Here is a 24,636-nt window from a genome sequence, read left to right as displayed (position 1 = left end):
CATCATCCCCCCAGATGCCAACTCTTCTCCCAGCTCTCCATGTTTTTGACTTATCTGTGGGCTTTTGTCTTCTGCCCTCATCAAACCAAGTTTAAAGCCCATCTTATTAGCTAGTCTGTATCCAAATATGCTCTTCCCCTTTCTTGATAGGTGGACCCAATCTCTGCTTAGCAGTCCTTCTTCCCAGAACAGCATCCTGTGCTCAAGGAAGCCAAAGCCTTCTTAGCAACTGAATCCTCACAGCCAGGCATTCATCTCCAGGATGCATCTGTCTCTGCTTGGGCCCCTACATGGATGAGTAGCATGGGGTAGTAGTTAGAGGTCTGGATGATCCTCGACAATGCCTCCATAACCTCTTCTATATGGGTCCTGGCAGGCAGCATATCTCCTGGAATGCCATGTCATGCTGACAGGTGGGTGCCTCTCTCCCCCTCAGAGGAGTCACCAGTCACCATGATCCTACGTTTCCTCCTGGGAGTGGTGACTGTGATTCTCCTAGCCTTGGGGGTTAATCGCTTATCCTTCTCCACCTTTGGAGGCTATTCCTTACTGGTTGTTGCCAGGGCAGCATAACAGTTCTTCATCGCTATGGGCAATAGGTTGGGAGTAGGGGTGAGGCACTGCCTGCTGCCAGAAGTAACCATCAGTCAGTGTCCTCCCTGTGACAGAGCCATGTCATTCTCCCCCAGGGGTGTGAGAGCAGTCCTCTCTAGCTGGATAGCTTCCTCAGCCTTGGACATCTCCATATGAATCTTGCTCATTATATTCATATTAATCCAGGTGATTGGTCTATCTATCTTATGGTGTTATACTGCTACCCATCACTGTAGTATTTGAGGCACCTTTCACATAAATCATTAATAATAATGAACTCTCTAAGGGACTTCATGGAGTATCTGTCTCTGCTCCCTTGTAGGAGTAAAAACTCTGGGATAAAGTATGTTTTTTGTCAGGGAGAGGATGGGGTGGGGAGTTGAATGGGTGTTTTTCAGACAATGAATATCTTGTAACTCCATGTGTGTAAAATCATCACTCATGTGGATGAATAACTTGTAACTAGTTTAATTTATATCACATCTTCTGTTTGCGAGTTGTTCAGAATCAAACTATATAATTTTTTGTCATTTAAAATATATTAATTGAGTAATGACTCCAATTTGTTTTGTAGTTTATTTTGGCACAGATTTTTGTGAATATCTGATATAATCCAAGCTGTTTTGATTGGCCACATGTTGTTCTCATCCAATCAGGGATCAGAAGCATAACTTTTAGAATCAGATTTCCAGTAGGAATATGTACAATACAAAAGGTACATTTCAGTGAATATTTTACCCAGTAAAAATCTTTGTTAGCAAATTTGTGCTAGCAAACACAACATGACCTAGAGCATAGCCAAAGAACACATTTTAAAAGCTGCACTGGAATTAGTGGAAATTTCTTTGCAGTATTCACCTACTTTCAGTTCTGATCATGCCAGTATTCCTTAAATACAGCCAGGTGTTTTTTCTAGGCTATTTTTCAAATGTTGTGTTCACTTAGGGAAATAATCCCAGAATATATGTTTATAAAACTCCATGAACAGCATCATCAATGATATATTAGAAGCAGAAGGGAGTCAGGGGACAGACAGGTGTCTAAATAAGTCTTTCCTAAAACCCTGCTTTTCCATGTCACATAGAAGAAGAGTTAATATATTAAAATATATGTATATTTTATTATAAATGTCATGGAAGCCTCAAGATGTGCATATTCCAAGACTCAGCTGTTTGTTATTCTTACTCTCTGCATCACATCTAAAATCTGACTGTAAGCTCTTCACGTTAGGGATCACGATCTTGAGTCTGCAACTTACAATGTGAGCAGACCCCTGCACCAACGCTGAGACCTAGCAACTTAACTAGTACTCTGTGGGGGCACAAAGGTCCACCCATGCATTGTAAATAGCAGAATGAGAGCTCATCTCTCAGCTTTCTATCTGGTATTTAAATCGACTAATGTACTTTTGTACACTGTCTGGGTATTGTATAATTATAATCATCTTAAAATTTGTCTACGTATTGCATTAAAATATAAGGCATATTAACAGTTTCATTAACTCATAAGAGCCTTTATAGTTTGTGGGTCAGGACATTCATGAAAATTTGGCATGAAGATGGTTTTCTGTGTGTAGAGAGAAAATTCTAGGTTCATTACAAGATGCTTATCAAACTCTAGCACTCCGTATGACTTAGTGGTATTCCCCACATAATTAAATGGGAAGTTAGTTCCTTTTTAGTTCATCTGCCTCTCCTTTTACTCCCTGACTGAGGTTTAAAATGGGATTTATTGGGATTACTTAAAACAGCCCTATAAAAGTCAAGTAAACAACTCTATCACAAATCCTGCATTACAGGATATTGATTTCAGTGGAGTTGCATGAGGGCAAAACTTGGCCCCATGTGCATACTGAAATGCCAACCATTATCAGTGGAAAAAGATCAGTAAAACACAATTTATCTTTCTCTGGGTTCCCCTTTCTCCAAAAGGTAAACACTAGGTGAGATCTCTGATGCTTTTCCAAAACGTGTAGCTCATCCCTGACCACTTGTAATTGGAGTGGGGTGGGGTAGGGTAGAGAGACTGAAGTCTTGAAGAATAGTAAAATCGTCATGCTAGCACCCTAGTGCATTGTTATTCCATTTTTATTTTCCTGAAATAAACCCAGTATGGTATAATGCATCTGGAGTTCATTAAAATGAAGCTTGGTAATTTCTGAACACTGAGCTGGTAACAGGATTTACTTCGTTATACAGAGAATATTCCACATAATTGCCCAGTTACTTCAGATGAATTTCCAGAAAGTAAGAACTGTGGTGGCCTTTCATGTATAAAGCACAGAAGTGGTGTAGAGGGTGCAGAGCAGCATGCCATCCATAAATGCTGATTGTAAGGAAGAAAGTAGCCTGCCTTTGATGAAAGCAAAGCACTCAATGTTGGGTATTAAGGAATAACTTTGTTAAATCTAATTGGTGTTGTGCTACTTATGCTTAGAGACTGTACCACTTATTTAAAACGTAAGGGCCCTGCCATGCACTCATGACTTTCCTATTTCAATGGCTTTTGAAAGCCAAAAAGGAAATTTGTTTAATACTCTAATTTTTTCATTGTATTTAAATATTTTCAGGGCAGGAAATTAATGGAAATCTCCAGGAAAGCATGGATTTCATTCATCAAGATTGGATTACGGTAATAGGCTCTACATGGGGCCGCATCTTAAAACTACTCAAACTTCATCTGGTGCAGAACCCAGCTGCCCACTTGGTAAGTGGTGTTTCTTGCAAAAAGCTCTGGCACTGCTACATTTCTAAATGTAACTTAAAATTACCTCTAACTTTTAAAGCAGTATGAGCTTGACCCTCCATCTATTAAAGTCAACAGAAGTGTTTCTGTAGGCTTTGGTGGCTGCAGGATTAAGCCTAAAGGCAAGTGATACAAAGTATATCCAAGTCCACCTTTGTTCCTGTGTGATACTGCATCAGTTGTGATCAGATAAGGCACTCAAGCTAATAACTCTTGGGTTTGAATGAAAAGGGGCTGGAGGAAGAGCATTTACAGTGAGGGGATCCTTAGGTTTGGAAATTGCTTCCCTGGCTGGTACAGCAGAGCTTCAACTTTCATTGACCTTTTTCTAGTCTAGGAAAGAATAAAGTGAATGGCTGGAGATAGGGGAACAATCTCAGATTTAAGTGGTGTTGGGGATTTAGGAGACTTTTGAATGTTGGACACCAATCCAATTTATAGCTATGAACTGTTCTGAAACTATATACTAAAACCCAGAGATCTGGAAGGGTGAATATAAAACAAGTTTAAAAAAAGCTATTCCCTTTATTAAGGGAATGAATTATCATAATCGTTTACTAATTGCCCCTAGACCTTTTCTTCTACTTGTAAATTATCCACAGCCAGACTTCGATTTTTAGGAATTTGAGTGTTCAAAATCATTTGATTCAATTAATGTCAACATGTTTCAGCCTATTTGCCTATGTCTCTGACTGACTGTAGTGTGTGTTTATTGTTTCTGCTCCTTGTTTGAATGGCTGAAATTCTTAAATTGGAAGAGGCAAATCACAAGTCTGGTGTGAACTTGTGTATAAATGTATTTTTGCAGAATATTTATGAGACTTTAGCTTTTTGTGAACAGTCTGGCAAACAACACTTGTATGAATATTTAAGGAAAATGAATGAAAAGGGTTGTGAATTCTAATGGCTATCTTTGAATTAATGATACTGAATATATTTTTGCCATATTCTCCCTGGTCTGTTGGGGATTCAATAGGTGGCACTCTTCCCTCTAAGTCAGTATTAAACCAATGCCCTAGGAGGATATTGGAGAGCACTCTGCTGACAGAAGCTGACTAAAACCAATATTTTCACCACTTGTGGCCATTAGAGATTCCACTGCTCTTTTCATAAGAATAGGGATGTTAGCCCTGGTGTTCTGGTGAAATTCCAATTTGGATAATTACATTCTGCCTCCCTAAATTTCCCATCTGTTCCTAAAAATGTAGTCTAGTAATAATGTGTACCAGATCAGAGGTTCTCAACCTTTTTTGTTGATGGACCCCTTTTCGAATTCAATGTTGATCATGGACCCCCAGCTGAGAAACTGATTGACAAAAGTGTATGTGTACTTCATATAAACACATCCTGTTAGTAATGCTTTAAGAAAGAGTATGAGTAGTTACAGATATCAATGAGATGGGTGTGCCTGCTTCTTATTGCAGAGTCTGTTTATCCTTGGTGTGATGGTTGACATGCAAACTCGTAAATCATTCTCCACTTTCAGTCGGGACCTGAACTTTGTCTTCACAGCTGTCAAGGCAGATAATGATGCTTCACGTATATATGTTGTTGGGAAAGATAGCAACACTTTCATTGTTTCTGTAACTAAAACTGTGTACTCGGCAGAAACAATTGGCTAAAACTGGCAAGGTGTCTGTTCCTGAAACTTAATTTACAGTGTGCGGTCACATGATAGTTTAAGCAGCTCCTGTTCTGCTTTTCCACTCAAATGGCAAGATGACAGCAAAAGTTGAGAACGGCTCCTGAACCCAATCATATTCCTTCATGTTGATATATTTAAAGTAAACAGTGAAGTACTCTGCCAAAGTTGAAAGGTGAGCAAGGATCCTGTCTCACATGCAGTCAATTGTCATGCTGTTAATATCCAGAAATTCTGCCAACAGTGGAAACATATCTGAGGTTCCACTGCTCAGTCTAGTTTTCCAAATCTCTATTTTAGTCTGAAATGCTGCCATCTTGTCACCCACTTCAAGTATGGTTGCATCACCCCTTTGTGGGGACAGGTTCAGCACGTTCAAAAATTTAAAAATGTCTGCAAAGTATTCAAGCTTCATGATCCATATCAGGACAGAAAAGTTTGCAGAGATCTTGGGACTGTGCACAGAAAGAAAACCCAGCAGCTCTTAGCGAAGCTCAAAATCTTTCCAACACTCTACCATGAGATATTCAAGAAAGTGGCCTGGCCTTAAGTTTCTTTCTTCATCTTTGCTTACCATCACCTTGCATATTTCTACAGCAGCTGGAAGAATCAGCTTCTTTAATGGCATGGGATTTTTTACTCTTTGCAATCTGAAGCACTTTCAGAGCCTTTTCTGGAACTGATATGTTTGTCATTTGAGTTTTCTGTCGATGGTATTCTTTCATTAAAAAAAGTTGCTGGATTTATCTTTATACTCCAGGTGTCTTGTTGTGAGGTGTCGTTTCAACTTTGCAGGTTTCATTGCTTCGTTTGATAAGATTTGCAAGCAAACAATGCTTTGCAGTCATCCATCACTAAATTCCATAAAACCAAAATCAATATAACTTTTGTCAAACTTTTTGTTCTTCATTTGCTTCTTGCTACTTGACTCTGCATTGCCCATGGCTTCAGAACGTGCAGTGAGATTATTTTTTAAATTTTTCATTGTATTTTGCAGACCTCATGTGCAGTGTCTGAGGACCCCTTTGGGTTCATGGACCCCAGTTTGAGAACCTCTGGACAGTTTGAGAACCACTGGGTAATTGACATGGGCACCTTTTTATAGAGGAACTTTTACCTGTTCACACAAACTCACTGTTGCACCTTTGCAAACAAGCCCAAGGGCTCAATATTTCAAGCCGCCCATGTGCAGAACTACCACAGAGTTCCACACACGTAGGCTCTGCCGTATTTAGGTACACAAAGTTGTGAGTAAACCAACTTTGTGACTGACTGGCCTGGCAAATTTCAGTATCTTAAAGCCAAACAGTATTGTCCCTGCCAGCAGGTATATGGGATCTTGGGGAACAATTACCACACGGGTGGGGTGCAAAATAAACTTTATTAAGAAAATACAAAAACAGGGAAAATTCAATAGTGAGGGGTATGGATTGTTAAGGTAGACAATTGGGGAGGGGTTCCTTTTTGGTGAACAGTAAGGGGGTTTCAATAGTGGGGTACAACACAGTAGGATACAATACAGTGGGTAATCAGTTAACACTGAGGTATAATTGTAACAGGTAGCTAGCGATTTCTATGTAAAAAGGTGTATCACAGCAGCATATAACCAACTAACAGTTATGGAAAAATATGTTAAATAACAATCTTAGGTAAAATGTGTCACAGTGGTGTAAATGTAGAATGTGAGGTTTATCAGAGAGGAAAAAGTAACCAATGGGGTTTTTGTGCTAGACTTCAGCAATACAACTGAGGTTTGGCAGTAGGAGCACGGAAACACAGACACACAGAGAACAGGCAGGCTAGGAAGACACAGAGAACACGCAGGCTGTAAGTTTAAGCAGCAAGGACTTCTGAGAAGTTCAGAGGGTGATGCAGACGTTGGGGAAAAGGCAGGAAAAACCTTATCTTCTAACTTAATCAAACTTATATAAAATGACAAGCAGCTTATGTGGAGCAACAAAACAACGAACTATAGCAAGGCAGGTGAGACTTACAAGCTTTACAATCTTAACAAACTATGACTTATCAAACTAAGAAAAAAAAAAAACCTATGGTGCACCTTATGCTATGGGGAAGTTACAGAGGGCAGAGTGGTATGTGCCCAGAATACAGCTCCCAAGGCAGCCCCCAAGGAAGCTAAGGGAGGTGGCTGCAGCAGTGGATACAGCTGAAAACAGTCCAAGGCAAAGCCCACAGGAGCAGAACTTAGCAGCAGCACCAACTTACTTTTAGTGGCAGAGTGCCACAGAGTTTAAGAGAGAGGTTTTAAAACACAGACCAAGGTTTAGCTTGAGTCTGTGTGTTGGGGAGACAGAGCCAGCAGCCAGGACAAGAGGGGCGGTAAGAGAGGTTTTAGGACACAGACCAAGGTTTAGCTTGAGTCTGTGTGCTGGGGAGACAGAGCCAGCACCTAAAATAATAAAATAAAAGTATAGAAAGTTTCACAGAGGGATTCTTACCATTCCCCAAGGCAGCAACAGAGGCAGAAGCAGCAAGAACATCAGAAGGCTTGGTACAGTCTTGATAATCAGGAGATCTCTCAGGCAGCAATTCATTCTTTGGGGGGGGGAGTTCAAAAACGGGGGTACGCTCAAAAATAAAACAAGAGCGGAGAAAGGACCCCCAGAACCCCTGGTTGATCAGACCAGGCAGCAATGCAAGAACCTTTCTGAAGTCTGTTCAAAAAATGTCTGTTTATAAAGGCAAACCCTGGCAGCTTCCTGCCAGTAACTCTGATTGACTCCCCCTCTTACAGGTAGGAGAGAAGGCAGAGAAAAAAAAAACTGCAGGCAGCCACCAAGACATGTTTGGACTAGTCCTGAGCCCAGAGGTATGACTCATGCCCAGGATCTTAAAAACACAATAGTCTTGCAGCTCTGGATAGAGCCCACCCTACACCAAGCCCAGGTTTTAACAAGGTGATAACAGGACTAACCCTTTGAACAGGGCAGTGGTCCTAGCACAAGTGGCCATCCCTTTGAGAAGGGCAATAGCTTTTGTTAAACAACTTAAGGGGCCCTCCCTTTGAGAAGGGCAGAGGCCCTGGTAAACAACTTAACAGCCAGGGAGGGGCGGCCACAGAGGAGAACAAGAACAAAATGGAGTAAGGGGACAGCTTTAAGAAACAAAATGGAGCTGTAACAGACAAGTATGACTTTAAAAATCAACATGTAGCGAATGCCTGACAGGAAGTTATTGTGATTCATTAAGAATAAGGTAAAGCAATATGGTAAATAGCAAGTAGTATTGCATCGTAGTAGCAGATTTCTGGATTACTTGGTGCCTAGAGATAAGATGTGGGAGGCCAATAAATGAAGTATTAGAGAAACTTGCAATGTATATATTGCATCTGCCTGTGTATCTCTCTTAGTATCATTAAGAGTAAAGCAAATGGTGCCAGGTGACACTGAGTCAGACCATAGTTGGTTTTTATTTGGAAAGAGGATGAATGGGGTGGGGGAGTTATATCCAGCTTAGTGTCTCTTTGAGCTCAAGCAATTAGTTGGAGCTGAGTCTAGGTAAAAAGATCTCATTACTCTCATGAGAAGGATGGAGGAGATTGTTGACTAGGAAACCAGTATAAGGAGATAATAGAGCTGCTCTGTCTGTTTCTGAGTTCAAGCTATTAAGTTGTATAAAATAAATAGGCCAAAGACTCAGTTTCCTTTGGTTTTGTTTGCCTTTTTTTTTTTTTTTTTTTGCCCTAACCTGGGCCTTCAGTTAACCCTCTCTAGCTGTCAGATTTTGTCTTGGCCATGCCTTTCTAATGGTTCTAATGTTAAATGATGGCTATTGTTCCCTCCACACCACTCTCTCTCCTCTACCCTCACCTTCTTTGCCCCCTCTCATCGCAAAGACAATCTGTAGCCAAATCTATATTATCCTGGACAGCTTCTCCTTCAAATGTCTTTGTGCTTTCTCCCAGGCTGCCTCATGCTCCCTGATTTAAAAAAAAACAACCACCCATAATGCCACTACCTTATCTTCTCTCCAATTCTCAAGATTCACCTTTGCAATGCTGATCATAGCAGGGCAGATGGACAAGCTGTGACTGTCCTTCCTTCCCTTTAGTACCTCCCACAGTTGGGCTATTCCCATCCTCCTACTTCTATCCCAATTTTAAAAAACCCAGCTGGCAAGACCTGGCCCCAAAACTAGTGGATCCACAAGCCATCTGCCTGCAGGCCTTTTGCTTTTACATTGGGAGCCACTGGAGGAGGTTTTCTGAGGCCAGAGCCAGACAGTGGTGGCTCTTTATCATAGGGGACCTTCCATACAAAAGGTTAACCCTGTATGTCTTTTCCAGGCACCTAGACAGGGGAATGGTGGTGTGTGTGTGTTTTCCCTATCACTAGCTGAGATACTCCTTTCCATGGCACACATAGTCTCTCCTTTTGGTGGGTGGGAGAGGAAGAAGGATGGGGCCTTTAAAATGTTATAAAACTAAATTAATATGAACTTATTCTCAACCATATATGCCTCACTACACATTTTGTGGTATAATGGATCCTGGTTTTGGCTATGGACAGTTAAGTTTTAGTCTCACAAGTGAAATGAGCCATTCAGGGTAGACATTTGCCTATACCACAAAATACCCCAAAAATGATCCATGCTCAAGAATGGAGCAGGCTAGAAATAAGAAGGATGTTTGTATTTCCGTCTTGATCTGTGTAAAAAGAGCTGTGTTACATAGTTTTGTATAATGCATATGTAGGCACCCTTTAATAGAGAGGCCTCTGAACTTTATTGGAAGTGTTCCAGGGGAAAAGCTCTTGTGCTGCAATCTAGCCTTAGAGACTACAACTCTCATGATGTCTTGGGGAAAGATGGGGCGACTTCCTCATGCAGGGAGAGCAGGCGATGGACTCCATTTTGGGAAAAGGAGTGAGATTGCTCCTGTGGAGCTCTGTCCATACCAGGAGCTGCTGCCAGGAAGCCAGAAGCTGCTGAGAGCCTGCTGGGGCTTTGATCAAGCAGGGAGCCTCAGAGGCTGTTGGTGGCTTTAGAGGAGCCAGGGCAGAGACTGTTGCTGTGCCTAGAGATGACTGAGGTGGGCCTGCAGTAAAGGAACTGAGAGTAACCCCTACTCTGGTTTGGGAAAGTACTTGCAAGGGAAGGGGCACAGTACAGAGACTGAGTCTGAGAAGAGGCATAGTGATCTTCCCATTGACCCAGGACCCAGAGCTGCTGATATTTGGTGGAGCCAGCTCCAATCATCAGAGGGGTTGTGCATCTTGTTGCCTTGGCTGGACTGATGAACAGAACCAACAGAGTGCTGTCTCCAGCTTCAGATCTTCAAGCGCGCCCATGCAAGCAAGTGTCTAGGACTCTGAAATCCAGAGGAGTGTACACTCCGTGGTTGGATCAATGGTTGCAGTATAAATGCCACTTAAGTTTCATTTATTACTGTATATCAGGGATTGGCAACCTTTGGTATGTGGCCTGCCAGGATAAGTCCCCTGGTGGGCCGGGCCAGTTTACCTGTTTACCTGCCGCATCTGCAGGTTTGGCCGATCGCGGCGCCCACTAGCAGGTAAACAAACTGGCCCATGTGCCAAAGGTTGCCGATCCCTGCTGTATATTATATTTGGTAACTGATTTTATTCAATTTCCCCCAGTGGATTTAAATTAGTAGTGATATTTAATCTTGGTCTGTTATACCCTGATTTTTTTTTAAGTTAAGTAAAGGTATGTTAACTCTAATTTAAGTATATTGGATGTCAGTTTATTTATAATTGAATTTTTGAGTTACACCCATGCCACAGATTATATTATTATTTATTATTAGGACAGCTTTATTCCTGGAGGTTCCCAAGGTGCACCATTGAGTGTACAGGGGCCAGCCAGGTGGAGGCATCACCAATTTTAAATTCCTTTAGGAGTAAAGGGCCTGCAGCAGAGGGGTGAATAGAGGATTCCTATCTATCCAACAGAACCACTGGGATACTCAGGATCTTCTTTAATATCAACAACATCAGGTACAACAAAGGTAATGTCAACAACACAGGTGAGTATTGCCTGCTCCTGAGTAACCCAGGGAAGAAGGGGGGTTACATATATGTATGTCATATAGATACTGCAATCACCTTAAAGATTCATAAATTTTTGTTAGTAAAAACAAATTTTCTCTGTCAACGTTGTATTTGAAAAAACATTCAAGGCTAAAAGGCAGATGATAGGCAAGCATATTGAATCAAAGTGATCTCTGATAGAATTACATCCCTAGATATCACAAAGGATGGCTAACAGAAGAATCTGCATAGCTGGATCTGGTTATCGATAGAAGGAAGAGCTGACTCTAAAGTAACACATCTTTTCCTCTGACTAAACACTCATGGGTTGTTCTGGTCTAAAGATAAGATTTCAGATTTCAGTTAGAGATATAGCAGGAGACAAATTTAAAATTCATTTCTCCACACCTTATTAGTTTCCAGTGAGCAAGATTTGAAGCTGAACTGGGTATTTTGGAATTCAACAACAAACGCTTTAAAAAGACACTATGTATCGAAACAAAGGAGTAACTTTTTGGCCTTATTCTATTAGCCATCTTCATTTTGACATACTCCATTTATTTTATGTTCCTGGTTCATATCAAATATATTCTCTAATATATGTTTTTTCAAATACTCTAGATTTCCAAAATAATAGCTGCCCAATTAAAATGTATGTTTACGCTACCAAAGCATATCAGAATCCAGGCTTCTACTTTTACCGAATGCGCTTGGTAAGTCTATGGAACTTAAGGAACAGATGGGCAACCATTATTTTGGGGGATTGTGTAGGACATTGAATTCAGTTCAGGTGTCAATATCAAATAGAACCAAATGGGGTGAAAAGTCTATGCTTTCTACGGCTGCCAACATTTGAGAAATTTTCTGGATGCAAAGAACAGTTTAGGGCTCCTAGAAGGTGAGGGGTAACTACATAATTATTACTCAAAATGGGGAATTTTATGCCCTGATCCTCACTTTCTCTTCCCCTTTGTTTTCTTTTCTCTGCTTTTTTGGCCACATTCGTTAATTTGCCTTAGTCCTACAGCCACAAAGTGGCAGTAGTATGGCTACATTATTAGACTCTCTGGTAATCAGTTTCCCTTACTCTTTTGCACTTGTTTACATAACTGAAATAAGAAAAAATTGGTAGAAATCAGGTGAGAAGATCTCTGTAGCATAGCCATGTTCATGTTTTCTAAACATTCCTGACACTGTACAGCTTTCAGTCCTCTCCCCAGACCCTATTTCCTCTCCATTCAGCCTGCACTGCTGTTTTTACCACAGATAACATATAGTATAACACAGTCTCGTTTCCAGGCTGAAGACTGACATTCCCATGCATAGAAAGCGTAGTTGCTTTGGCACTTCATTTGTCTTAAATAAGCAGTTTTGCATAAACAGTGTGCTATTTTTACAGTTTAGTAGTCAACCTAAGTCATTCATTTATGCTTTCTCCACCTTGTCAGTTACATTTATTGTACCTCATGTTCTCCTAAGTTTAACAGAATCCTCTTTCCTTGACTTCTGTCAACTTTTTTTAGTGCATGTCCCTTCAGTTCAACAGTAAACTGTAATCTCCCTCAACTCTTTCATAGAATCACTTATACAAATATCATATAGCATCATAGAGAGCCCTGATAGATCATCTAGTTCATTTCCCAGCAGATGTGCTAGGCTCCCTTGCAGCCATCCTGCATTACTTCCTGAGACTGCTTGGAAAATCCCAATCTGTATGCATAATCCTATCAGTATGATTCATTCCCCAAAAGAAGGATCTCAGATATACCTGCTTGACAAAAAAGTTTGTTGCAGTGGTTCTCTAGTGTGGAATACATGAGTTAGTATTCTGCTGAGAAGGCAAGAATGTAGGCAACAAGTGTGGGGGGTGTGTGGGGTAGGTAGAAAAGATGGGCAGGCAAAAGGGAGGAGATCCAAGTTAGAGAGATGCTTTGAAAGATAACATTACAAAAGAGTAAGCTCTTGAGTGCTAGCAGTCCTATTTTCAGATTGTGATGGAGAAAAAATTCATTTTGGATTATGGACTCAGAATTGTCGTAAGTGGTCATCAAGGGATTAACTGGGTTACTCAGAGTATTATGGGCTGGGACCATGCTCCTTCCCTCCCTTACTTTTTGTTTAGCTAGTGGATGTTCCCCCCACACACACACTTGAATAAGCAGCAAGTTCCCAGCCTGCAGTATTATAAGTAAAATGTTTCTTGTGCACTGAGCAGTCCACTTTCAAAACTGGTGATGAAAACCATAAGAATGGAAATTTATGGAAAATTGAGTTGAATGCAGAAAATGAGGAGTAGCAGCAATATTGTGACACTAAGCACCCCTGTATTCACACTGTACACACCACTGTAATAATCTTTGCACAAAATATGCCTTGTGAGGGATCATATGAAAACTTGTAACTCACTGATCATTAATGTTCTTGAATGATGATTGTACATTAGTGATGTCTGTATTTAGAGTAACCCAGGGTGTGTATTTAGAGTTATGGGTTGTTAAAAAGGTCTATCCTAAACAAAAGAATGGGTGTTCACTTCAAATTACATATAAGAAGTAAACAGGATCATACAGGGGGATGGGAAGCCCACAGGAAGGAAAGAACAGTATGAGGTTATCCTGCCTCTTGAAAGAAAGTCATTGAACTTTGGAAGGTATAAGCAAAGACTAGCCATCTATCACTAAACAGACACAAGGGAACAGAACTCTTGCAAGCCCAGAAAGATGGGTTCTTTGACCAAAGTGGGATTGAAGTCTCTGGGAACTGAATATATGTGAGAGAAACATCCTAAACAAAGCCTGTACCTTGCTAGATTACATTTTAGACTTTTAGAGACACGTTTTCACTTTTAGTTGCTTGTCACCTTTTGTAACCTGTATTCCTTTTACTTGGCATCACATAACCTATGTCCTTTTGTTAATAAATTTGTTTTATTCTTGCTGTAAACCAAGTCAGTGCTAGGTTTAAATGGAAGGGTGTATTTACCCTATTTAAAAAGCTGTGATGTGTTTTTGTGTCTTTAAAGGAACAAATGAACCACATTATTTCTCTGAACTGTCTAGGAGAGGGCTGAACATTGCAGATCACATGGTTTGGGGGAACTGTGGCACTGCAAGTGTGTTAGGTGTCACCTTGCCGGTTGTAAGCAAGGCTAGTGGGGCTGTGGGGCTCTCTAAAGCTGGATGGAGTCAGAGCTGCTGAACTAGGACTGCTTAGCACACAGAAACCCAGGATGTGACCTACATGCTGGTGGGCTGGTTATGAGTAGCCCTGGTTCGGAGCTACAACAGCAAAGCATTATAAGGTACCTAAGATTGCAGGGCACATGGTGAAGCAGCCCCTCATTGGTCTGCATTGCTCCCTGAACACCATCACAAATATATTGAGACTGGGCCACTATTTTCTATAATCTCATTTGCAAGATAAGGACAACCAGAGAGACCTTTTCCTCAGTGTGTGCGGCAGTAAAACTTACTCCCTCTTAAAGGGTTTGTTAAAACCTCAAAATCTTGCAAAATATCTTAACGCAGCACTTCACTCCACAGCCAAACATCATTATGAAACATTTCAGGTTTCATGGTAGAATAAGAAGGCAAGGTGAAAATCTGCCTGGGTATGTGGAGAGCTAAAAGATTAACGGAATATTGCTATTTGGAAATGTCATAGAGGATACGCTGTAGGACAGATTTGTTTGTGCTATTAAAAATGAGAGAATTCAAAGAAAATTGCTGGCAAAGAGGATCTTAACCTGGTCCAAAAGCAGTAGAATTAGCAACAGGAATGCAAGCAGCATTGAAAAACTTACAGGATTTGTACTTAGAATGCAGGGACAACCAAACTGACTCAATGAACAAAATGCAAAGCCAGCCTCAAGGGACTCGGGCCCCTGAGGGGTGTTTCCACTGTGAAAAAGCTCACTTTGCATCAATTTGTAAAGAACATCCCAGTGTCATAAATTCTTCAGGATTGGACATGTCACCAGAAAATGTAAAGGTGACTAACAAACAGAATTCCACACCTAGAATGGTAAATCCCAAAAGACCAGACAAAAAGGAACAAAGCAGAGAGGAAAGAAGACAGAGAGGGGAAGTACTGTCTAAAAGGACAAAAAGTGGGACCTTGCAAAGTAATGGTGGAGTTACACAGTCAGTACAAATGGAAGTAGATAGAGGGACTTGAATTACTGTGGTCAATGAATATATGTATTAGTAGTGCAAAAGGAGGACTGAGCCCAATAGAGAATAAAGGAGTGATCCTGTGAACCTCCAGTGGAGAATCTGTCCAGGAGGTAGGTTCTGTATTTGTCCCTGTAAAATATAAAAGCCAAAAGGAAAAGTTACCAGACCTAGTGATCTGAGGTCAAAGGCAAAAATCTGTTAGGCCAAAACCAGTTCCAAGAATGAAAACTGAATTGGGAGGAAATTTTCAAATTAGACTCCAGCATAAATCCAATCTTAGATTTGCAAAGTCCTAGATGTTCACCTAGACATTTCTTAAAAAGGGGTAAGGACTATGATGGAGTTTACAGATGCCACACTAAACTAGAGCAAAGCATCAAGCAGTACTGGACCAGGGAGGCCCAGCACCTCAGGGAGGGACAGCTTAAAAGGGCGCTGACACAGGGAGGGAAGGAGTTACAGGCTGAACATGGAAATAAAACTGATGCTGGGAGCTGTCAGCAGAGTGACTGCAGCCTTGGTAATGCAACTCTGGAAGTGGTGATCCATATTCCCCCCTTTTGGAGTCAGGAACCCCCCAAGAGGTCCTGAAGAATGGGATGTTGTTCCCCTAGCAGCCAAAGCTAATGCAACTAAGACTGTGACTGCACTGCAAATGGAAGTGACTTAGGGGGAGTGTAACTCGGGGTGGACCAATGAGTGGTCTGGACACTACAACACCCTCCTATGGCCCTGTGTCAGGATCCAGTGTAGTCGAGGGCCAAGGTTTCCCTCCCCTGCTCCTCCTCCATTCTGTTGTGACAGAATCCCAAAGAGGGGACACACACAGGAGAGACTGAGGCCTGTCATATGCCACCTGGCAGAGCCCTCTCCAGCATGAACAAACTGGAAAGGACCATGAAGCCACTGCATGGCCACTAGACCAACAGGCCATCAGAGTGACTTGCTACAGGGACCTTGCGGGGCGTAATGGCCAGGATTTATATCCAGGATATGGTCAAGTCAAAATACTTTAAGCAAGACCAATTCCTTATGCCTGCGGAGAAAGTTTGAGATTGAGACAGGCTAGAAAGGGAGGGCATCATTTCACCAGTGCAGTTTTCTGAATAGGGCATATCTGAATAGAGTATGCCTGTGGTTAAACCAGATAAGATCATCTGCCTCTTCAGGGATAATAAAGTAACAGTGAATCAGGTCTCCAAGTTAGAAAAGTACCCCATTCCACAAACAGAGAACTTGCTGACCATGTTGGGTGGGGGGCAAAAATGTAGTAAACTAGCCATCTCGCAGACCGACCAACAGATGACCCTGGAGGAGGGCAGTAAGTAATTTACCACTATAAACACACACACGAGCGTATACCAGTACAATCAATTGCCATTTTGTCAGCATGGTCATGGAAAGTTTGTTGAAAGTTTCCTGTGTGTTGTAGTGAGGATGATGATATCCTGATCTCAGGTGGATGTGATGCTGAACATCTGTCAGCTCTGGAGAAGGCACTTCAAATATTTTAGGCAGCAGGACTTCACTAAAAACAAAGTACATGCTTTTTTATGAGACCAGAAGTCCTTGGGCTATAGGATAGACAAGGCAGGGATTCACTTGTGGCAGACAAAGTCAAGGCGATTGAACAGGCCTTCATCCTTCAAAACACAGCTAAGCTATTATCATACTTAGGTATCAAGGGATTAACTGGTATTATAGACTGGGGCACAATCCAGACTAGTGGGGGTTTGTGTCACCCCTGCCCTGCAAACTTGAGTGCCTTACAATCCCTTGCTGTAGTAGCTCCCACCTGGGCTGCTCACAAACAGCCTTCCAGCATACAAGCTACACCCAGGATCTCACCAGCCTGGGTTCTACTGCAGGGTAACCGCAACACACCCCAGTCCCAGATCTTTCCCCAGGAACGTATGTTGTATATTGTCCAGCCCTCTTCTCGACAGTACAAATATATTAAGTCTATTATTCCTTTAAGGGAATAATATGCCAGTTTATGTTGTCAAATAGAGTTACCCAAACACTTCAATTTAAACACATTGGATTAGATAAAACAATAAAACAAGTTTATTAACTACAAAGAGAGAGATTTTAAGGGAGGGATAAATGAGGGATAAAAGTCAGAAATAATTACAAGAAAAATAAAGATAAAATGTGTACTAGTAGCTACTTAAGAAACAAGCCTAGTCACAAAGCAAACTTTCTCACCACATGTTCTAGCAGATTACTGACCTAACTTTCAGGTCAAGACCCCTCCCCCAAATTACAATGGCTGTTTCCTTTTGTCTTCTCAGGTACAGAGAATGAGGTAGCCAGGGAGAGAGAGGAAGGGGTGCTTTAGGGTGTTTCTCCCTCCTTTTTATAGTTTCAGTTCCCCACTTGAAAAACATTTCCAGCTGAGAACCAGGAGACAAAGAGTCTATGTGGAAGGAAATTCCCTGCTGTTTTTTTCCACCTGTTTGAACTTGCTTTGTTTTCCCTTCCTGCTGGATGAGTCTGTTTAATGCTTAAAGGCAAGCACACATTCCTTCCTTTCTTTAGGACAATGACTTCTGCCTGGGCAGGTCTGTGGGGTTCAGAACATGTGTTAATAACATCATACAGGGAATCTTGTAACTTCACACACCATGTTGCCACATATTTTACCAGACAATACTGACCAGCAAATTATGAATTTTCAAATGGTACCTTACAAGCCATACTTTGTCCAAAGATTATTACAATAAGGTGTAAGGTGTGAATACAGGAATGTATTCTGTCGCAACATGGTTACTCAGAATATTATGGGTAGGAAACAGGCTCCACCCCTCCATTACTTACCTCCTGTTCATTGTGTGTTCCTTCCCATCTCCCCCACTCTATATAGTTTGTATATAGTTTGATATAGTTGAATAAAGCAGCATGTTCTGAGCCTGCAGTACTATAAGTAAAGTGTGATTCTTGTGCAGTCCCTTTTCAAAAAGACTATAACCCATCTTGGGATATTCCTGGGGCATCTGGAAATGCTGCCACTGTTCTTAGACTGGTTTTGAAGCAAAACTCACACAAACATTTTACCTAGAAATTGTATTTGTGTTAGTTACTTGTGCTGTGTCTTTCTACTCTTTTAAATATTGAAGCTAGAGGCATGTTTGTGTACTGGTTGTGTAACACATAAAGTATTTCAAGAAAAGAGTTCTTCCTTACAACAGCAAAAATAATTTCACAGATTTCCATGAGACTGTTTTCTTTGTACAGCAGAATTATTCTAATCTCCTCATACCTATGCGCAGAGGCAGAACGTTAATATATTTAGACCTTTCAATTGGTTACTTAACATTTACACTGGCATAAAACATTAATACTGGCACCAGACCATGAAAATTCCAAATTAACAGAAACTAATGCTGCCATTGAGCTAGCTTTAGTGTTGCTGTGAGAAACTGAGGCAATTTGAAAAAACATGCAGTGCCTGATATTATTGCTTCTGATTCTTCATACATGATAGGCCAGAGAATTAATCCACTTGTCTTTTCTGTTTCCTATTACAGGCCACATGATTACCCTGCTATTTTTTGCATGAAATGAGCATTAGAACAAAATGACTAGTAAAATGGTGTGTTACAGTTAATCTGTATTAATGTCACCATCCTGTTAAATATACAGGATTTGGAGAAATAGTACATTTATGTAGCTTTCTTTTTTTCTGCAAGTTCAGCAGACTGACAATGCCAAAAAAAGTGGGGAGCTGGGAGCAGAGAAGAGAAACTATCTCAATCCTGATTCATAGTCACTCTGCTCTCTTAAATCCATCCAGTTGATTTTGTTGTTACTGCTTCTCTTCTTTAGTTACCCTGTAAAAAAGCAATTGAATAGTCCATGAGCCAAGTTTCCTCAACCCCAGTTTGCAGAGATGAGATCACGCTTGAAAAAGGCCCCCAGCCCCGGTGAGTGAAGGCGCTAATGAAAATTAGCATTCCAAAAGAATCTTCCGCAGCTGTCTTCATAAAAAGAAACTGATTAGTGGTTTGGACGGTGCTAACTCTGTAAATTATCAAACAAATACAGCAGAAGCATCCATTTATGTATATTAAAATTACAATTTGAACATCACACTTAGAGCACATTAATCAACTTCATTCTTTGTTTTTATGGGTAATGAGGCTTTGCAGAAAGGTAAACAACTTTCTAAATAAAGTGGCTTTGGCAAAAAAAAAAAGATTAAATGTATTCCTACTCTTTTATATATATATATATGTATATGTGTGTGTGTGTGTGTGTGTGTGTGTGTGTGTGTGTGTGTATACATAATTTGGTGAGAGGTGGCTGAGCACATGGAATGACCTAGCTGCTGCTTTATCCATGCAGGCGTCAATAGAGACAGAAATAAATGTAGTCCATGTTTGTTCTCTCCTCTCTCTCTTTATTGATTTAATCTCATTCACAGCAACACTACCTAGTAATTGTGCAAGCGTGAGACTTTTTCAGGCTTCCTAATAGTTTTATTTTACCACCTTTTGTCTCTGCCTTCTTACTTTGCAAGTCTTTTTTAAGCTTGGATTGTCAAGAAGACATCCTCAGTCTGTTTTCTTCTTGGTATTTTGGAGATGCGAGAGGGATTGCTGCCTTTAAACATTGTTAATACAATGCGCTCAGAACCTGAAACATTGCTACTTTAGTTATGCTGTCAGGAAAAACAGGACGTTTAAACTGGAGCTATATGGCTGGTCTGCACAGAATGTTTGATTAGGGTTTTAACTAGCATGCTCTTGTGGCATGCTCATCCAGCTCCTCAAACAGCCTCATTTTGCCAACTCACTCTGATGTCAGGCTAAGCTCCATGGGCCCGATGCTTCTCTTGGTTACACCAGTATGATCATATTGGTGTAACTCTGGTGGAATCAATGAAACTGGCCTTTTTTGCTCATTGCAAACTGTTAACTGCATAGAGGCACAGCACCGAGTCTGAGGGTAGAATTTGATTTTAGATTTTTGTCCCCCTTGACTTTGGACTCAAAGGGCTTGGCAGTGTAATTGGCAGCATGGTGGTGCAGTAGCCATGCACTGAAGGCACAATTCCCGCCCTGCTGGCCCCTTGCTTTGGGGTTCTTGGTAATAATTTGCTACTGCTTTATAATAGTAGCACAGGGGTCGGCAACCTCTGGCACGCAGCTTGCCAGGGTAAGCACCCTGGCGGACTGAGCCAGTTTGTTTACGTGCCGCATTGGCTGGTTCGGCTGATCACGGCTCCCACTAGCCACGGTTCACAGCTCCAAGCCACATCTCTCGCCCGCACCACTTCCCGCAGCCCCCATTGACTGCGGCCAGTGGGAGCCGTGATTGGCTGAACTTGCTGACGCGGCAGGTAAACAAACTGGCCCGTCCCACCAGGGTGCTTACCCTGGCGAGCTGCATGCCAGAGGCTGCTGACCCCTGCAGTAACTCTTCTCCTGGTTCCCTGAACTCTGTACTGGCTCAGCTGTTCTGGCTGGTGCATTAGGGAGTAAAGTCTCCACCTGCTCAGGGTGTGGGAGCAGAAGGTGTGCAGTGCCCAGCTTGTGGACAGGAAGGTGAATCAGACCATGTGGATCATCACAGGAACTTTAAAATCAACACTTCTATTGCGGCTTTCTGAATTAGCAAACCTCAAACCACCAGTTATCCATCAAGATATAGCCACAGCACGAAAACTTTGTGGCACTGAAGACTACCCAGAACTTCTCATCTGGCAAGTTTATGGATAGCACATCTCAACAACACCTGAAATTGTGAAAACCACAATGGACCACACGTGATGGAACACAGATCCATCCCTGGATCTAGCCAGGGAATGGCAAAGTGTCTTGGCCTCATCTACTATTTCAAACAAATACATTATTACTGACCCAACAAGCTGCCCTCCTGGTTTCAACCTGCCATGCAGACTGTGGACCACATTGAACCTCATCTGAACAAACCATGAAAGATGCAGCTATTTGGTGCACAAGTGGAAAACCAAAGACTCCTCTTCTTGCGACTGTAGTTAGAAGATCTAAACCATCAAACACCTCGTAACTCAGTGACCCAAATATGGATTTAAAGATTAATTGGATGATATCCACAACATCACAGAAGAAATCTTGGAATGGCTTATGGACTGAAACTGCATCTATAGAATGTTGCTCTGCACATGTCATACACGACAGAGAGAGAAAGTCCACTTACCTCTGTAGGCTGGACCCACGTTCAAGGGAGGCCATGGAGGAACATAAGGAAGGATGCCTTACTCCCAGTGGTGCACCTGCACAGCCCACCTCACAATCTTGCCTAAAGTGTGTAACAGTCAGCAAGTAATCATGTGCTTTAGTAGAAATATCTAGATTTCAAGCAATGGTATGCCATTCACCATCTCTTGATTTAATAGCAGCACTATACTGGCTAATGCCTGGGTGAAGTACCCTACAATAGGAGTAAATAGAATATCAGAATTTATTTGCATGATGCTACATGCATCGGTTATGTAATTTTTTTTCAGAATCCATCAATTCCATTTGCAGGTGTAATGTTAAACCAGAGAAATGCATGTTATGAGATTCAACTAACCAAAAAAGGCAACTGGTCCTTGGGGAGCTGGTGTTACTGGAGAGGGGGAAGGAGAGCAATTGGACTAGGAAGAGAACTGGAAGTACAGAATTCACAGGGATGGGGAGGTGGAGGAAAAGGAGAAGAGGAAGGAAGATGGAAGGAAAAATGTAGAAAATTCTCTTATACATGTTATGAGAGGAATTGAAATCTGTACACTGACCTGTGCCCTTTGATGAATGTTGAACACAGGAACTCCAGGTGGTTCTGTGGTACATGAGGGCACAGCTCCCTTGAGCTCCTGAGCTGCCCCGCACCATCTAGATCCATCCACCCCAAAGACCACTACTTTTAAAATACAAAGCTGTCTAAATGCCATCAGGACCCCCTAAATTGTCTGTAAGCTCCCCAGGCAGCAAACCATTGAAAAAGGCTGTGATATCCCCTTCTCAGACAATATGCCCACAGAGGAGGAGAGTGGAGCTGTTATAGCCTGATTGAAAAAGACTGCAGATGTCATGATGACAATTAAAGCCACTAAATCCAGAATGCAAGCTACAATTACATCTATTAGCTCTTCCTTACTAAATCTGTCTGGACATGTAACTAGGGTGATCAGACAGCAAGGGTGAAAAATCAGGTTGGGGGGTAATAGGAGCCTATATAAGAAAAAGACCCCAAAATTGGGACTGTCCCTATAAAATTGGGACATCTGGTCACCCTACATGTAACAGAGACGGAGGGTACGTATCTGCCACCGAAGATGAAATCCAAGGTCTGCATACTCAAATTCAGCATAATATCAATGTGATCAACTCCCTGAAAACAAAAATTAAAGACCTTGAAGGGAGATCATAGCATAAGAACTTGAGAATTATGGGCTGAGCTTTCTGTATTTCCAGGGTGGTGATGATATTTTCTTGATCCCCCAGAGATAATCCATTATGCACCACATTCCAATTCACATGTGTTTATCCTTTTAGTTCTTTCTGGAGGGTAAAATGCCCTGCTTCAAAAATATCTACCAGCAGAAGTCACTGCCTCAGGAGGATCCTGGGGACTTTGATTTTCAGCTGTTCCATCAGGAAGCTGTCAGAAAGTGCAGTGCCCTCTGGACGTAAAATGTGGCAGGGATTATGTGAGATCTCCCCTGCTGCTCGACTGAGCACTACCTAAATCCTGGAGTGGACTTTTTCAATGGAGGAAAAGAACTTCTGGGTTGTGACATTCTTCTTCACTGTTGCTAGGATAACATACCTATTCTCTTGTCAATATAGCAGGCTGCAGCCAGGCTCCGGTGCCACACTAGCTGAATGGATCCCTGGAATGGATTTATTTCCTGGCAGTGCTGTCTGAAAGATTTAAGATTTTGCTGAAATGATGCCCCATAATCATAATGGAGAGTATAGTCAGACTACATACTCCTGAATGGCTGCTTTGTTCTGTATGGTGTTCAAATGTGTTCACTTTACCCTTCCTCGCTTCCCTCCCATTCCCTCCTCCCTGCTCCCTTTTATTCCCCTTCTTCTTAGGAAGAGGTCGAGTAGGGGACCTCAGGGCAGTGTTGGTGGGATGTTGGAGATTAATAAAATATGTGACATGTGTAATAGGGGCCTTGGTGGATTAGGTGTCCTAGTGGTTAGCATCCCCTAGTGCCACCTTCTGGTGCGTAAGTCTTGCAGTCCTAGTTCTACTTTAATCAAAGGTGTGGTGAGGTGGATAGGTTGTTTGAGTCCTTCCTGTAGTAGGGGCAGTGGTAGGGGAATCCAGTCCCACCCACTCCATCAGGGTCCGACCCAGGGCCCTAGGAGGGCCAACAGTGTCTGGCCTCCAAAGATGCCCTCTGAGTTACCCTCCCTGGATCACTTAGAATCATAGAATCGTAGACTTTAAGGTCAGAAGGGATCATTGTGATCATCTAGTCTGACCCCCTGCACAATGCAGGCCACAGAATCTCACCGACCCACTCCTGTATCAAACCTGTGTCTGAGCCATTGAAGTCCTCGAATCACAGTTTAAAGATTTCAAGGTGCAGAGAATCTTCCAGCAAGTGACCCGTGCCCCACGCTGCAGAGTAAGGCGAAACCCCCCCAGGGCTTCTGCCAATCTGCCCTGGAGGAAAATTCCTCAAATATGGCGATCAGCTAAACCCTGAGCATGTGGGCAAGACTCACCAGCCAGACACCCAGGAAAGAATTCTCTGTAGTAACTCAGATCCCACCCCATCTAACATCCCATCACAAGCCATTGGGCATATTTACAGCTAGTAGTCAAAGACAAATTAATTTCCAAAATTAGGCTATCCCGTTATATCATCCCCTCCATAAACTTATCAAGCTTAGTCTTGAAGCCAGATATGTCTTTTGCCCCCACTACTCCCCTTGGAAGGCTGTTCCAGAACTTCACTCCTCTGATGATTAGAAACCTTCATCTAATTTCAAGTCTAAACTTCCTGATAGCCAGTTTATATCCATTTGTTCTTGTGTCCATATTGGTACTAAGCTTAAATAATTCCTCTCCCTCCCTGATATTTATCGCTCTGATAAATTTATAGAGAGCAATCATATCTCCCTTCAGCCTTCTTTTGGTTAGGCTAAACAAGCCAAGCTCTTTGTGTGTCCTTTCATAAGACAGGTTTTCCATTCCTTGGATGATCCTAGTAGCCCTTCTCTGTACCTGTTGCAATTTGAATTCATCCTTTTTAAACATGGGAGACCAGAACTGCACACAGTATTCCAGATGAGGTCTCACCAGTGCCTTGTATAATGGTACTCACACGTCCTTATCTCTACTGGAAATACCTCGCCTGATGCATCCCAAGACCACATTAGCTTTTTTCACAGCCATATCACATTGATGGCTCATAGTCATCCTTTGATCAACCAATACTCCGAGGTCCTTCTCCTCCTCTGTTACTTCTAACTGATGC

The 24,636-nt window shown here is 41.9% G+C and overlaps 1 long non-coding RNA gene across 1 annotated transcript; it reads left to right on the top strand.

Moving 5' to 3' along the window:
* The first annotated feature begins 3,210 nt into the window (after positions 1-3,210).
* On the top strand, positions 3,211-19,263 carry LOC120395359. The gene is made up of 3 exons (XR_005592617.1): positions 3,211-3,300; positions 10,861-10,988; positions 18,996-19,263. It is a non-coding gene; the product is annotated as an uncharacterized LOC120395359 (long non-coding RNA).
* Positions 19,264-24,636: the final 5,373 nt, after the last annotated feature.

Source organism: Mauremys reevesii, linkage group 1 (assembly GCF_016161935.1).
Source record: "Mauremys reevesii isolate NIE-2019 linkage group 1, ASM1616193v1, whole genome shotgun sequence".
Taxonomy (NCBI): Eukaryota; Metazoa; Chordata; order Testudines; family Geoemydidae; genus Mauremys; species Mauremys reevesii.
This window is presented reverse-complemented; position numbering and strand designations above follow the sequence as displayed.